This window comes from Rhinolophus sinicus, linkage group LG03 (assembly GCF_036562045.2).
Source record: "Rhinolophus sinicus isolate RSC01 linkage group LG03, ASM3656204v1, whole genome shotgun sequence".
NCBI lineage: Eukaryota > Metazoa > Chordata > Mammalia > Chiroptera > Rhinolophidae > Rhinolophus > Rhinolophus sinicus.
The window spans coordinates 14664506-14678749 of NC_133753.1; the positions used below are offsets into that span (position 1 = coordinate 14664506).

At 37.3% G+C, this 14244-nt stretch overlaps 1 long non-coding RNA gene across 1 annotated transcript in view; it reads right to left on the reverse strand.

Annotated features, from left to right (window-relative positions):
- LOC141570517 (uncharacterized) overlaps nt 1–14244 on the reverse strand; it is a 712144-nt gene that overhangs the window by 212567 nt on the left and 485333 nt on the right. The window lies entirely within an intron of this gene.

Consider the following 14244-nt stretch of genomic DNA (forward strand, 5'->3'; position numbering starts at 1 on the left):
AATGTGGTGTGCAGGAGAGAGATGTCAGGTCAGCCAGTTCTCAGGAGTGGTCCTTAAGCAGGGGCAGCATGCTAACTCAGTGAAGTGGAAGTCATGCCAAATGCTCCATCCTGGCACATATGCAGAGTGTGACATACAAATGGCACGGCAATAGTCTCTGACAACTGAGAAGCAGTGCAGTCTCCTGCACAAATCTTTACCTCCTCTCTGTACTCATCACCAGTATCTGGTTGACATCTCCAATAACTCTGTCCTGGACTATTGCAAAACCCTGTTATCGCCTGTCGGTCCCATCTTGTCTGCAATTCTTATGAAAGAAATCTGATTGTGTCACTTCTATGCTCAACAACCACTGTGGACTCTCCACCGCCTGACCTCTCTGCGTTCTGATCTAATGCTTCACAAAGACATTTATTCTTAAATTAATAAATGGGATATGCGACCCACACAAGTCTTCTTCCTTGTTTAATTCTACGATTAGTTTTAAGAGACCTTTAAACCTCATCTGTGTCTACCTATATCTTCATTAATCAAGTGTCCATGAGTCATCTCTTTTGTGAAACCTATACTGTTCTCTCCAGAAGACATGAATTTTTCCTTCTACTAACCTCTAATTTTATATTTCCATCATACCTTCTTGTGGGTGGAGGCTACACCTTTTCATTTCTGAGTTCCCATTATTGTGTAGTATCCATCCTATGTTACTTACTGAATAAATATTTGAAGAATGAATGAATAAATGAAAGAATGTGTTCTTTCTGGCTTTCTGTTTCAGTCTTTCCACAAAGGTCCCCTCTGTGTATCTGTGTCTTCCGTCCTCTCTTTCATACTTAACTTTCTATGCAATGTTCTCATAGATTCTTTTTCATGTAATCAACCTGGTGCATAGTTTTATGGAGGCCTAAATGGGAACACATGACAATGATAAGATGTGTACACTCGTGTTGCTATTACTTTCATATTTTGTTGGGTTCTTATATAGATGTCTTCAAGTAATTATTCAAAGGAACAAACAGTAAGGCATGATGAACTATTATTGTAAAGTAGGCAGATGGTTTGCTTAAGTCTAATATACTGAAATATGTTTTCTGCAGTAAAAATGTGTAATAAAGCAACTGTAGAAATTTTAAGAAGTTTTATCGTACTAAGGGGCATAGCACGTGAAACTTGCATTACATTTCTTCTTATCCCATTGGACAAAATTACCTCTCAAGTGCTTCGCTGTATCTGAACTAGGTTCAACTGTTGAGAGCCAGCCCTTGGAAATATATTTATATTTTCAAAGAAGTACAGCTAACTAATCTCTAACTAAATGGATTTTTAAATTGAAAAATAGCACAGAAGGAGAAATCTCATCGTGAAACAACGTCTCCTGAAAAACTATTTCTAAAATACAAGTTCAGATGTAAATGGGAATTGATAGCCTTATTTGCACTCGGACTTGATTTGACACTTTTACTAGTGGCTCTTAGCAGCTTCTACCTCAATTGTCATAGTCTGACAACCAAGGGTTTAAAAATTCAGGGCCCTTGGTTAAAAAGGAATTATTTCAAAAAGATTTTGAAGGTCTTGGAATAAAGCTTTTGCGAGTCAAAAAAGTTTGGGGAAGAATGAAATAAATGGATGAGCTTTTTATTTCCTAGACAAAGAGTACATGTGGAAGAAACTCTGGCTTATAAACCAGAAGCTCTAGGAAGCTTAGCTCTCCTGCTAATTATGTGATTTCAGATCCATACTAAATTGTCTTATTCTGGAAATTCTTCATTTCCAAGAAGAAGGTTTCGGACAAAGTTGTTCCTTTTCCTGATGATCCTGTTATCTCTTGCCTATTGTGGCTTTGACATTGAGGACATTCTTCAGAAAGTAGCAGTTCCTCAATACAGAATATTTGGAGACATAATTCAGAATATTTGGAAACATGATTTCATGAAATTAAAGAGTATGTTAGAGCTGGAAGGCATCCTCTCCCTTAGAGTTTAAGGAAACGGAAGTCCACAGTGGTTCGGATGACCTTGAGCCCAGGTCCCAGTCATCGGAAGTGTCAGAACCTGAGTCCCCATCTCCTGACATGAAAGCTCTGTTGTTTCCAGCAAGCCATACTCCTTTTATTCAATTTCTAGCAAAACTGAAATGAGAATGTTAATCTTCCACAATTGCTGTTTGTTTTTAAACATTGCCTGGTACCATATGCATGTGATTGTACAATAACACTTCCATAAAGCCATGGGAGTCACACTTTAGATTTTGCCATGTGTCCTTTTGCCTGTAAATACAGGCTATGCGTGCGAGAAAAGTTTATGATGCCATTAGCTTCTGAAGTAGATGTGAGTTGTAATAATAACAAGGTGCCCGTGATAGGGAGATTTAAAAAAAACAAAAAACAATAATAACATTAACAACCAAGTGAGTCCATTCCTCCATATGGGCACAATACAAGCAGGGACATCGTTAGTTGAGCTCTTGTATTTCTTGGGGATTAGATCAGCAAAAGAGATTTTGGTATCAGGGTCATTTGAAGCTTTGAGGCCTTGTCTTTTTTGTTTAGCCTGGCAGTTTATGGAATTTTTGCTAAGATTTATTGAGCATATGCGAAACCACTACAATCTATTTGAGATTCAGAAGGATATGGTCATCCAGGGGTGAACATGTGTTTCTGGGACTTTTTCTTTGGAGCATAGTGCATAATTACCATTAGCACTGATTTAAGAGGTTAGTGATTAGGTAAAGTTACCACATTTCAAGAAATATATTCTTTCTTTTATGAGTCTTGGAAAAGGAAAGATACTCAGGTTTTATATTTGTTACAATGTAGTTGATCCTGTCCATTGCTGCCTTGTCGGAATTATTCCACTCAAAACAGTCAACACGAGTAGAATTCACTCATTCACATATTAAATAACTCAACAAATATTTATTGAGTTGCTTTAGTTCCTTCATACTGGAACTATAATAGTGAACAAAACAATTTACACTTTTACGGATTTACATTTCAGTAGGGAAAAACACATAGCAGACAAAGAAACAAAGAAAATAATCTATTTGGCTAGGTGGTCCTATTAGTCAGGGTTCTCCAGAGGAATTGTGGAGACTATAAATCCCAAAGCTTCATCTGTCCCGCAGACTGCAGACCCAGAGAAAAGTTGAAATCTCAGTCTACAAACTGTGTCATGACAGAATTCTCTCATGCTCAAGGGAGGTCAGTCTTTGTTCTATACAGGCCTTCAACTGATTAGATGAAGCCCACTCACACCATAGAGGGTAATCTGCTTTACTCAAGGGTCACTGATTCAAATTTTAATTTCCCCTTAAAAATACTTTTATGGAAACATCTAGAGTAAAATTTAACCAAATATTTCATCACCATAGTTCAGCCAAGTTGACATGTAAGATTAACTATCAGAGTGGTCGTAAGTGCTATGGAGAAAAATGCAGCAAGAAAAAAGGGCAAAGCTTGATGGCAGGGGGTCATGGACAGCCTCTTTAATAAGCTAGTTTTTGAGCAGAGATTAGAAGGAAGAAGTGTTTTGGCTATTTAGGTAAATGATTTCCAGGCAAGGAGAGAACACATGCGAGACCCTGAGGTAGGAATATGTTTGGTGCCATCAAGTCCAAGCGAAGTGAGGGACCAGTCTGGCTAATCAGGATAAGCTCACGAGAGATGAGACAAGAGGGAATCAGAGAATTGCAGGAGAGCAAATTGTCTCTGGTTTCATGTGGCACTCTAAGATCTTTGGATTTTAAGTTTTGAGTAAGAAGTAACACAATCTCACTGACATGAACTACTGCACAGTACTGACAACATTCCTTCTTTATTTCACCTCTGCTCACACAAGGCTGGGCTTGGTTCTCCCCTTGCACCCTTTTATCATTCTTGTGTGCTTAATATAGTATGTACCATGCTTTGATTTCTATTTCCCCAATTACACTATAAAATCCTTTCAGACCTTACACTTCAGTGGCTGGCAATTCCTTCTTGTCTATAGGAATCAATGAATTCTTCTACATGACCAAATCTAGAGGAAGAAACTAATATATTTCAACTCTTATTAATGAAGCTGAATATATAATTTGTAAACCTTTTAAAAACATTCAAAAAGCAATCAAATGTTTTCTGGATGTGTATTCTGACAACCCACACAAAACAAGATGACCACAGCTATCCGATACAGTAAGCTCCAGACATGTGTAGTCATTGATAACTGGAATTGCAGCTAATCTGAACTGAGATAACAAAAACACCCATCAGATCCAAAGACCTGGGATGAAATAAAATATAATGTAAGTATCTCCTTAAGAATTATTTATATTGACTGCACAGTGAAAGGGGAGTACTTTGAATATGTTGAGCTAATGAAAATATATTATTATTATAAATTTCATATATTTCTTTCTACATCTTAAATGTGGCTACCCACAAAATGTGAAGTGACCTATGAAGCTTTCATTTCTGGTGTGCATTATATTTCTATCAGAGAGTGTCGGCCTAGAATGGTCCCCATGTCACAGGTATGCAGGCCTCCAGGTTACAACACTTTGCATTGACCTGTATGCCCTTGCATCCCAGACTCTGTTCCCAGATTTCATTTGCAAAGCTGTTGCATTCTCAGTCAATGTAGGGACCAATATATCTTGTCCTCTGTTGCCCCTCAGACAGAGCAAGACTTTGGGCCTGTTTCAGAGCATTCTATATTTGTCCCCAGGCCATGAACTAAAAAGAAAAGAATAATCCAGCTAATTATCAATATGAGACAAGAGGAAAAAGCGGATTATAACACCTTTAAAGGTAGTAAGTGATTATTCAGGAAAACAAAACAAAACAAAAAAAGCATCCCAAGTCTCTCCAATTGCATCATCAACTCCCTGAAGGCAGGAACTGTGTTTGGAACTCCTCTTGCTGCTTTCACTTCTCTTCCCTGCACCCATCAGTCTCACTCAACATTGCAAGAACTGACCAACCCAAGAAGCATAAGGATGCCAATGGCTCACACAGCTGCCACTATGAAGCCTGCTGAGGAATCACAGTTAAATCCCTGAACTCAAGTGACTTTAGTCCAAGAAGGGACTATTGTGGATATTGTCTTCCAACCTCAAATTATTATACATGCATTCATCAGGAATTTCACCCTTAATTTCCAAGGTCACAGCCAAAATCCTAAACCCCCTTAAACTGTCAATATCCTCTTAGACTCCCATCTCTAAAACACTGCAGCTTGTTAGTTTGTTTTAATTTGACATATTCTCTCCTGGGCCTCTCCCTTTTCTCTCCTTTGCTCCCCTTATCCTTATATTCTATGCAATAAAACTCACATTAAACAACTAAAAAGCACCTTGACATCCTGAAACTTTTCATCAAATATTTTCATCATCTCCTTGCACTCAAAATCCCTAAAATGCACTATTTCTATGGCTGCTTTGTCTTCCAACCCCTGTCAACCTGAGATCCAGGAATGACAAAGGGCATACACTGACACTAGCATTTCCAGATTATTTGGTCCTCACCCAAGTCAGGATTTTGCCACCATATCTTACATGGGGTATTGCAAATGCCTCTGAAGGGTCAACCTGAGAAAGATATTCAAATGAATGGAAACTCTCACTGCTTTCAGGCAAATGCCTCTAACTTATTCACAACACCATAAGCTAAGGTGACCTTTCTAAAATGCAAATCTGATCATGTTAGTCTGACACCTAAAGCTTATTTCAATAACTTCTATTCCTTTTAGTTAAAAAAGGCACATGAATAATTATTAAAGTTCTCCTGTCCTACTACAATTTACTTTTTACTCTATAGCCCCTCTTTCACCTAAATAGCCACAAACTATACTCTTTACCAAGAAGAATCTTAACTTTCCCCCTTAGGTTGCCTTGTTTGTATTCTGCCTTCCAATAGCAGCATAGATAATTCTGAAGAATCAGTAATGGTGCACATGGGTAGAAGTGACCTCCAATTATGCACTTAAGACCTATGTTAGTAGTTATTTATTTTTAATTTCAGATTTACTTTTCCTAGTACACTGTTTATTTGTTGAGGGCAGAAACGATGGCTGTCTTGTCCAATATTACAGTCCTAGGGCCCAGAGTAGGCACAGAGTAATCACTAAATAAATTGCGATTCAATGCATGAAAGACATTTCTGAAATATGTTATTTTGGAGCTAACAATACAAGACAAAACATTTCAGATTATAAAGGTGATTTTTGTATATTTTCAATTCTCTGGAGTAGACTGTGTTGTGAGAGAATATATAAAATGTTTAAGTTTACAGATTTAGAATTGGACATACTCAACTTTGATCCCCACCTCTGTAGCTATCTAACTGTTTGACCTTGAACAAGATACTTACTTTTTCCAGGCACTTTCCCCTTGGGTATAGCAGTATGTAATACTGACCACATAGTATAGTGAAGTGATTAAATATGATGGCGTTCAAAATTACATGGCTCACTGCTTACCTAACACAAAGTTAACACTCAATAAAACCAGCTATTGATATTGTAGCATGAATCCAACAAAATCACACCTTTCAACTTGATAATTCATTTTTCCACATTACAATATTTAAAGACCTCACTTTTCTGGTGTTCAAACAAATGTGTGAAATGCAAGTGATCTTCACTTACAGTAGATACCCGTACTCAATGCAAAGTGTGTGTAACACGATGAATTGCAGAGAGCCAATGCAGGACCTCGTGTGGATAATATGTTTGGGAAGCATCCATCTATTAACTATTATTTGTTCTGTACATGGTTCATTAGTTATGACATAGGCAAAAAAAAAAAAAAAAAAGTTCCTAGAAAAAGAGTTAATAATAGTAGCTGTAGTTTGTATTAGGGAGACCTTCTTTTGAATGTACATGAAATTAAATACCATCAACAAGAGCTTAAACAAATGCTGGCATTGATGCCATTCGCTGTGGTTCTCTTGGCCTGTCTAAGCAGAGTCACATGATGACTTCCCCAACTCCCTCTCTTCTATGTTCAACACAGAAAGAAAGAGGAGGGTAAAAATTTTCCAGACACCTCCAGAATACTTTTCCCAAACGGTATGGGCGGCAAAAGTGAGTGTTCTACGTTTTCCAACTATATTGGAGGCTGCAAGAGAGTAACAATGCCACCTGCATTGCTTGATACAACATACATGCAATTCACACAAAGTTCTAGGCCCTGTGTAAACAATGGATTTATGTATTGTCAATTGGATTAGAAACTAATATGATTTCCCCATCTTCCCACTGCACCCACTCCTGACACATGTAACCTTAGGGTCTAAAATTAAATGGCGTACCAAATTACTATTTCATCTTGCATTTCCTGGAAGAAAATTTGACCTCACAACACTGTCATCATGACCTTCACTATTCATTGAGGGCCTCCCTCAGCCCAGTGCTGAGGTTTCAAAGGGTGAGTCTTGGCTTACAGTCTAAATGGGGAGGGAGGCCCTACACAGAGAGAGAAGGCAGACATAATAGGGATAAAAAAAAAGGTTAAGTGCTTGTTTGAGGGAACAGTGGTAGGTGCAAATTGATGAAAATTATTTTGGAAAATTAGTTTGGAAAGAGGCTCAGTTTCTTGCAGTACTGGGGTTGAATATAAGGTTAGGAAAAGTTTTAAGGGATATAGAATGCCAAGATATGTAACACGAACATTGTTTTTTAAACAAGAGGAAACTAATAATTGTTTTTTATTTTTTTCCCTTTTTTTTTAATTAAATTTATTGGGGTGACAATTGTTAGTAAAATTACATAGATTTCAGGTGTACAATTCTGTATTACATCATCTATAAATCCCATTGTGTGTTCATCACCCAGAGTCAGTTCTCCTTCCATCACCATATATTTGATCCCCCTTTTGAGCAGGGGTAAATGAATGAAGGAATGGCATGAAAAATCATACAACAGAAATACGAATCTAGGAGTTGTTTTTCAGAAAAACAGTAGAAGACAAGAAGACAAAGGGAGTGGGCTGAAACGCTAGAATGTATTCTCACCAGATAGTTACATTCTGAATTGCAGAGAGCCAATGCTAGATGTATTTTCAGAGCTTTTCTTTTCAAAAGAAACACTCTTTTTCAGATATAACAGAATGGTGATATTCCAAATCAAAGGTGTGCACCTACTCAAATTCAAAAGGAACACTGTTGTAAAGGAAGTTTTTTCACAGCTCAGTACAGCATCCTCCACGGGTAGAATTGGGTGAATTCCTTAACACCAGCTTTTGACTGTAGATAACTTTGGACAGCGTGAATGTTTCAAGTCCCTCTGCATTTGTGATTGGTCTGATTGGACTAGCCTAAAGGTTAGGTGTTTAGAATGGAAGACTGTTTGTTTGTCAATTACATAGAAGTGGCGAAGTCTTTATCCCGGAGAAGCTTACAAAGTTATTCGTGTATTTTTGCTACTGAAAGTTATCAGCTCAGAAGAACACCCTGCACTGGTAAACATTATCATCTGATGGATGAGCTCCTTTTTCCTCCAAAGTGTGTGTAACACAATGAATCAGGTAATAAAGAGGTCGGTGACTGCAGGTCTGCACTTAACTGCAGCTTATTATACTGTAGAAATGATTCAATACAGTTGCACAATCGACAGTATGAATCACCTGCTTCTTATTTACACATCCCATCACAGCACAAGAAACTGACATTTTCTTTTGAATGACTGGGAACCTGAGTACCCTTGAATAACGTACATTGTTTTTTCCTCTTTGACTGTAACTTCCATTATTTGTATATCAGAAAACATTTTGAATGGTGAAATTCAACGCTCTGAGTCATGTGAGATCGCTCCTCTGGAAACAATAAAGTCTTTCCATTATCCTCATCAATAGATATAATTGGGGCTAGTGCAATACTGAATGTTCTTAGAATATTTCAGAATTATGTCCTGCCATTCTGGAAATGTGATGCAGTTCCAGTGGTTTATGCTGGAAATTGAATCTCAGTTCTAAAATTGTTCAGGAAACTAGGAGTTAGGGGTTTGAGAGTGATCGGAAGAAAAGTAGTTTTTAATGAATTAAGGTAATGTGATATATTTGATTTAATATTGAAATAAACTTTAACACAAAAGGAATGCTCACAAAAATAAATTATAAATTAGGGTTAACATTTAAGTAAAATGAACAATTATAGGAAGATTTGCTTATGACCAGTACGATATGGACTTTTTAAAATATGTATCATTTTGTTTATCAATACTTCATCAAAGAATTGCTCAAATTTATTAAAGACTTCCTGTGTCAAAGAAACACTGCGCCACACTTTGCTGAAAATCAAAAAGAAAAATGAATCTGACATGGTCCTTCCTTCGAGGAGTTAACACGTTATGAGGACATAGAAACCATTCCTAACAACATTACAAAATTCTAGTGTCATCAAGGAAATGACAGTGACCATTTTCAAGAGGTTCAAGGAAAGGAAAGACGACGTCTTGCTGCTCTCGGCATAGCATGTCGGAGGCATCAGGGAAGGTGTCAAAGGTTATTGCTTTGATAGAGAATTTGAAGGACAGCTACAGTTTAGAACAGCACAAAATGATGGAGTTCTGAAGGATGCCATGGGTGGAATAGCAGCGAACAGCTCTTTATTTAATGGTTTAATTGAAGGCAATGGCAGGTGAAACTTTCGGAATAGTAGGCTGGGACTAGATGACAGAGGTCTTGAAGGCCAAACAACACTTTATGTATTGGATGATGGAAAGATACTGACTGTTTTCAATAGGGTAATGAAATAAATTGTATTCTAGGAAACTGAATGACCCGGTTACTTGGAGTTGGGAGGAACAGAAGGTAAAAAAGCCTAATGAGAAGATAATGGTAATATTTCAGGCTTCCCAAAATAAGAGGAGGAACTGAAGGACCGGAGGCAATGGCAGTGAGATGTGTTAATACTAGAGAACTGAAATACTTTCATGACTGGTTTGTTGTGGGAGATGAAGTGAAATCTGGGAATACGACAGGCCTTGGCCCTTGGAGTGGGGGGCACTGTAGCTCCTCCTTGGCTGGCAAAAAGGGTGGCAGGTACTCTTGGACTCATAAAACGATTCCTCCTCTAGAGATGTGAAAATTCTCTCCCGTTTTCCTTATAGATGGATATAGATGTGAAGCCCTACTCGCTGAGCTGTGAAACTAATCAGTAACATTTGATGCCTTAATTAAAGACGAGACTGGGATTTTTGTTCCTAGAAAAGTTATTAGAGGCACACAAAATAAAATTATCCTCATTAAGACCTGTCTAGGAGATATATCAGCTCTCAGATTTACAAACGATCCCAAGCCATTTTTAATCACTAACTTGACGTTTAAAACATGTCCTCAAACTCATGCCGTGTTTCATCCACCAAGTATTTCTTGCCTCGATGAACCTGGGATAGGTAGAAATGCACAGAATTTGTAGTTGTAAATTCTAGGATTATGGAAACTATATGGCAAAGCCAAGAGCTAGAGCTTGAAGTCAAGTTTGTACTGTCCTTCTCTCATTTCACTGCAAGTGCATAGTCCTCGGTCACACTTAAAAGAAATCATTTCTCATTTAAAATTCATGACATCTTAATTGCAGATTTATTAACAAACTGGCAGCTTTGTATTGATTTCTGCAGGATGTTGTGGAAAGTTGGAACAGGCATAGAGTCCCTTGTGGGGCTGACAGCACTTGACACTAAGTGGCCAGGGTGTCGTTACATGCAAACACTTGGAAAAGAGCAGAGAGTAACAGACCACCATGAGCAGGAGGGGAGAAAAAACACGCTATCAGACAATAAGAGAAAGGAGAAAAATGGCAGTCAGGACCCTCATTTTCAACGTTAGGGAAGTATAATGCGTTCTGACTTAAGCTATGCCTTTCGTTCATTCTTAATGTGGATCTCATACCTACACTTGGTGCTCAAGTCCTCTGATGCAAAAATGACACCCACAGCGTGTCAGAGATACAAGAGACAACAATAGTCAAATACTGAGAATCTGCTTTTACATACCATTGTCTACACCGTCAAAGAAAAGATCCACTGTGTACATATTCTACCAAACTTCCAGCTCAAAACAGAAAACCAATAACCTTTAGACTATACAAAGGGAAATGTGCATTTTATTTGAACATCAATATGAGTCATATTTCAGGATTGATCTCTATATTGAACAATTTTGGTTCTAAACAGACTGAAGAAGCAATTGTAAGTAAAGTATTTTCATATGTCCCTGATATATACTGGTGATCTAAGAACTGGGGTTCCTGTTCTGACAAGTATAAAAATACACGATGGGAAAAATGGGTGATGATGTTTAAAATGAGGGTTGTCCCAGAAAAATCTGAAAAAGAGAAAAATTTCCATGTGCCCCTAAGGAAACAGCATTTTCTAGTTTATACTCAGTGACTAAGATCACCTTAACTTTCCCCTCAACTGGACTAAACTGTAGTAGATTTTTTTTCTCCTGACTATAGGCCCCTGATCTCCACTTTCTTGGAGTATTTAGTTATGGTATATATTTTTCTGAACAAGATATTTTCAAAATTACACATAAGCAGGAAAATAAATCACTGGCATAATTTACACCATCAGTATCCTGCTTGAATGGAAGTGACTAAGTAATACAGGCAAAGACACTATAGATGAAACCCTTGCACGGTCAGTTTACTATTATCTTTCCAGATCCAGACACTAACCACTCCATGTGTGAACATGACTACAGAACAGTATACATCTCGCAGGAAGTTGCTTGCTTTTGAGTTCAGGAAAATCTCCCTAATTTCACTTTTCTAAAACCTGCTCCAAACACCAATGCACACCTGTTCTCCATGGTTACCAAATACCAGGATGGATTTGGTGACCTAGGCCCAGATCATCAATGTGAATGCCACTCAAGCTTTGACATGCGTACAAATGACCTGGGGAACTTGTTAGAAAAGCAGATCTCTGGGACCTGCCCCAAGGGATGCTAATTCCATAGTTTTTCGGTGAGGCTCAAGAATTTTTAAGAGACTCCAGGGATAATTTTGAAGCAGGTTATCATGGACCACAACTTAAAAATTTCTGTTAGATTTCCTGTGAGAAATGGAAATCCTCAGAACTCAGTCCTTGGTAATTAGTCCCAGATGCCGTTTTTGTTTTGTTTTAAAGGATCGGTTCCTAAGGATCTCTACCCTCATGACCAATCCAATTTCTAGATCACTTGAAACCAAGTCCCTGGTCTTCTGTCCCATCCAGGAAGGAGGAGGATCAGACATTTGTAGTTCTTATTTTTGTGTAATTTAAAATTCTTGAAACTCCTGCTCCTAATCATCCTAGTTACTTTCTAGGTAAACATTTGACTGAAGCAACTTCCAGATTCTCCCTTAAAAATAAGGCGGGTTTAAAAAAAAAGAATCACCATTGAAGGATGCTCATTCAGAGAAGTTGCCAGATGTTTTTTTTTTTTGTTTTGTTTTGTTTTGTTTTGTTTTTTTCCTTTGATGGAAAATTTCAAGAAGAGAATAGCTACATTGAATTCTATTGTACACGGATCAATGCATGAGACTTGATTGAAATGTTTTATTTCAATGAAATTGTTCATGAAATCACACGAGGACTTATGTGATGACAACCACATTATCTTTCAAGTCCACACTTTCACAGACAATTAACACAGAGCCTAATAAAGTGTTGAGATCACTGTTACTTACTTTGTATGCTAACTTCCCAATGAAACTGTCACTCTTCCTGACTGTTTTCATATTTTACAATGAACAAACTACATCCATGACAGCTTCCATATTCATGTATCCCCTGAAGTAATTTGGCATTGTACGATTTTACCAGCATAAATCAGTATCCTAGCTTAAAGATTTACGTGTTTATATTCTTAAAGAGGCAGATAGCTCAAGACTTAACAAATTCATTTTTATTGCTATCATTATCGACGGTAATAAAACTGGTATCAGGCATAAGTTTATAATTTATTGAGTTCCTACTATGGTCCAGGCACTGGCCATTATTGTACTTCTCCAAACAACCCTTCAAGTGAGCAATGATTCCATTTTACTGACAAGGAAACTGATGATCAAGGAGGTGAAATAACTTGCCCAAACTACATAGTTTCATTTTAACTACTAGCTGTTTAATTTTAATGCTTGTGTTCCTTCAATTAACTATGCTGCTTATTACTTGGAAGGGTGTCTCCGAGCTAGGAAATATTTAAGAATAGACAGGTGTTTGTTCATAGAAGCCTTCTGTGTTCTTCATTACTGCCCCTCCCCCAATTATTCTCAAAGTAGAATACAATTCTTGCCTTTATAATATATATATTTTTTAAATGAGCATAATTTTAACTCTTACAAATATCCATCTCCTCTGCTTAGATTATAAGCTTCACTCAGGATTTCATGAGTAAAGGACACTGGGGGCATAGGGGCATAATATAATATCTAATAATATCTGGTTCATAGTATGGTCTAAATCTATTTACAGAACCAAACTTTTTGATATATATATAATGGTGCTTATTTTTCTGAGATAGAAAATTTCCCAGAAGTCTATATTCATAACATAGTTTGACCTTCCTTGGCTAGTCTAAGTAAGGTCATACAAAATAACTTTATACAATGGAAATGGAACTTGGGATACTTTTATTTTTGGGGGAAGACATAATATACATATACATATACATATACATATACATATACATATACATATACATATACATATACATATACATATATATATATATATATATATATATATATATATATATATATATGATTTAACCCATTCCACTTATAGATGGGTATTATTTAATCTTATTACCTTCACCTGAGGTCATTGTCTACCCTGTATAGTAGAAAGAGATATATTTCAGTAGACTTCCTTGTTTTTTGATGTTTTCCACATTCCCATTCCATACCCGTTGGATCTCAAAACTCAAAGGTTCTTACACATGATCTAAGGTTTGGACAGCAACCCAGATTTTGGGCTTGGAATGTCAATAGCTACAACAGACTTCCTGAAAGAACATTTTGTCACTTACAACTTGACAATTCAAATACTCAACTGCAAATATCAGACCATCTTGACTTTGTTATTTTCCAGGGATAGAAGAACAAGTAGCGCTGTGAGCACCTGGAGGAAAAAGCCCTCAAGAGCTTCCTGGACACGATTTGCTCACACTGGTCACCCATTATAGTGCTGCCAGCGTCTCCTTTGTCAAGTACACAACATCACAAAACTATAGACTGGAAGAAATCTTAAGTTGTATGGAAAAGATGTGCACTAGGTCCGAGGT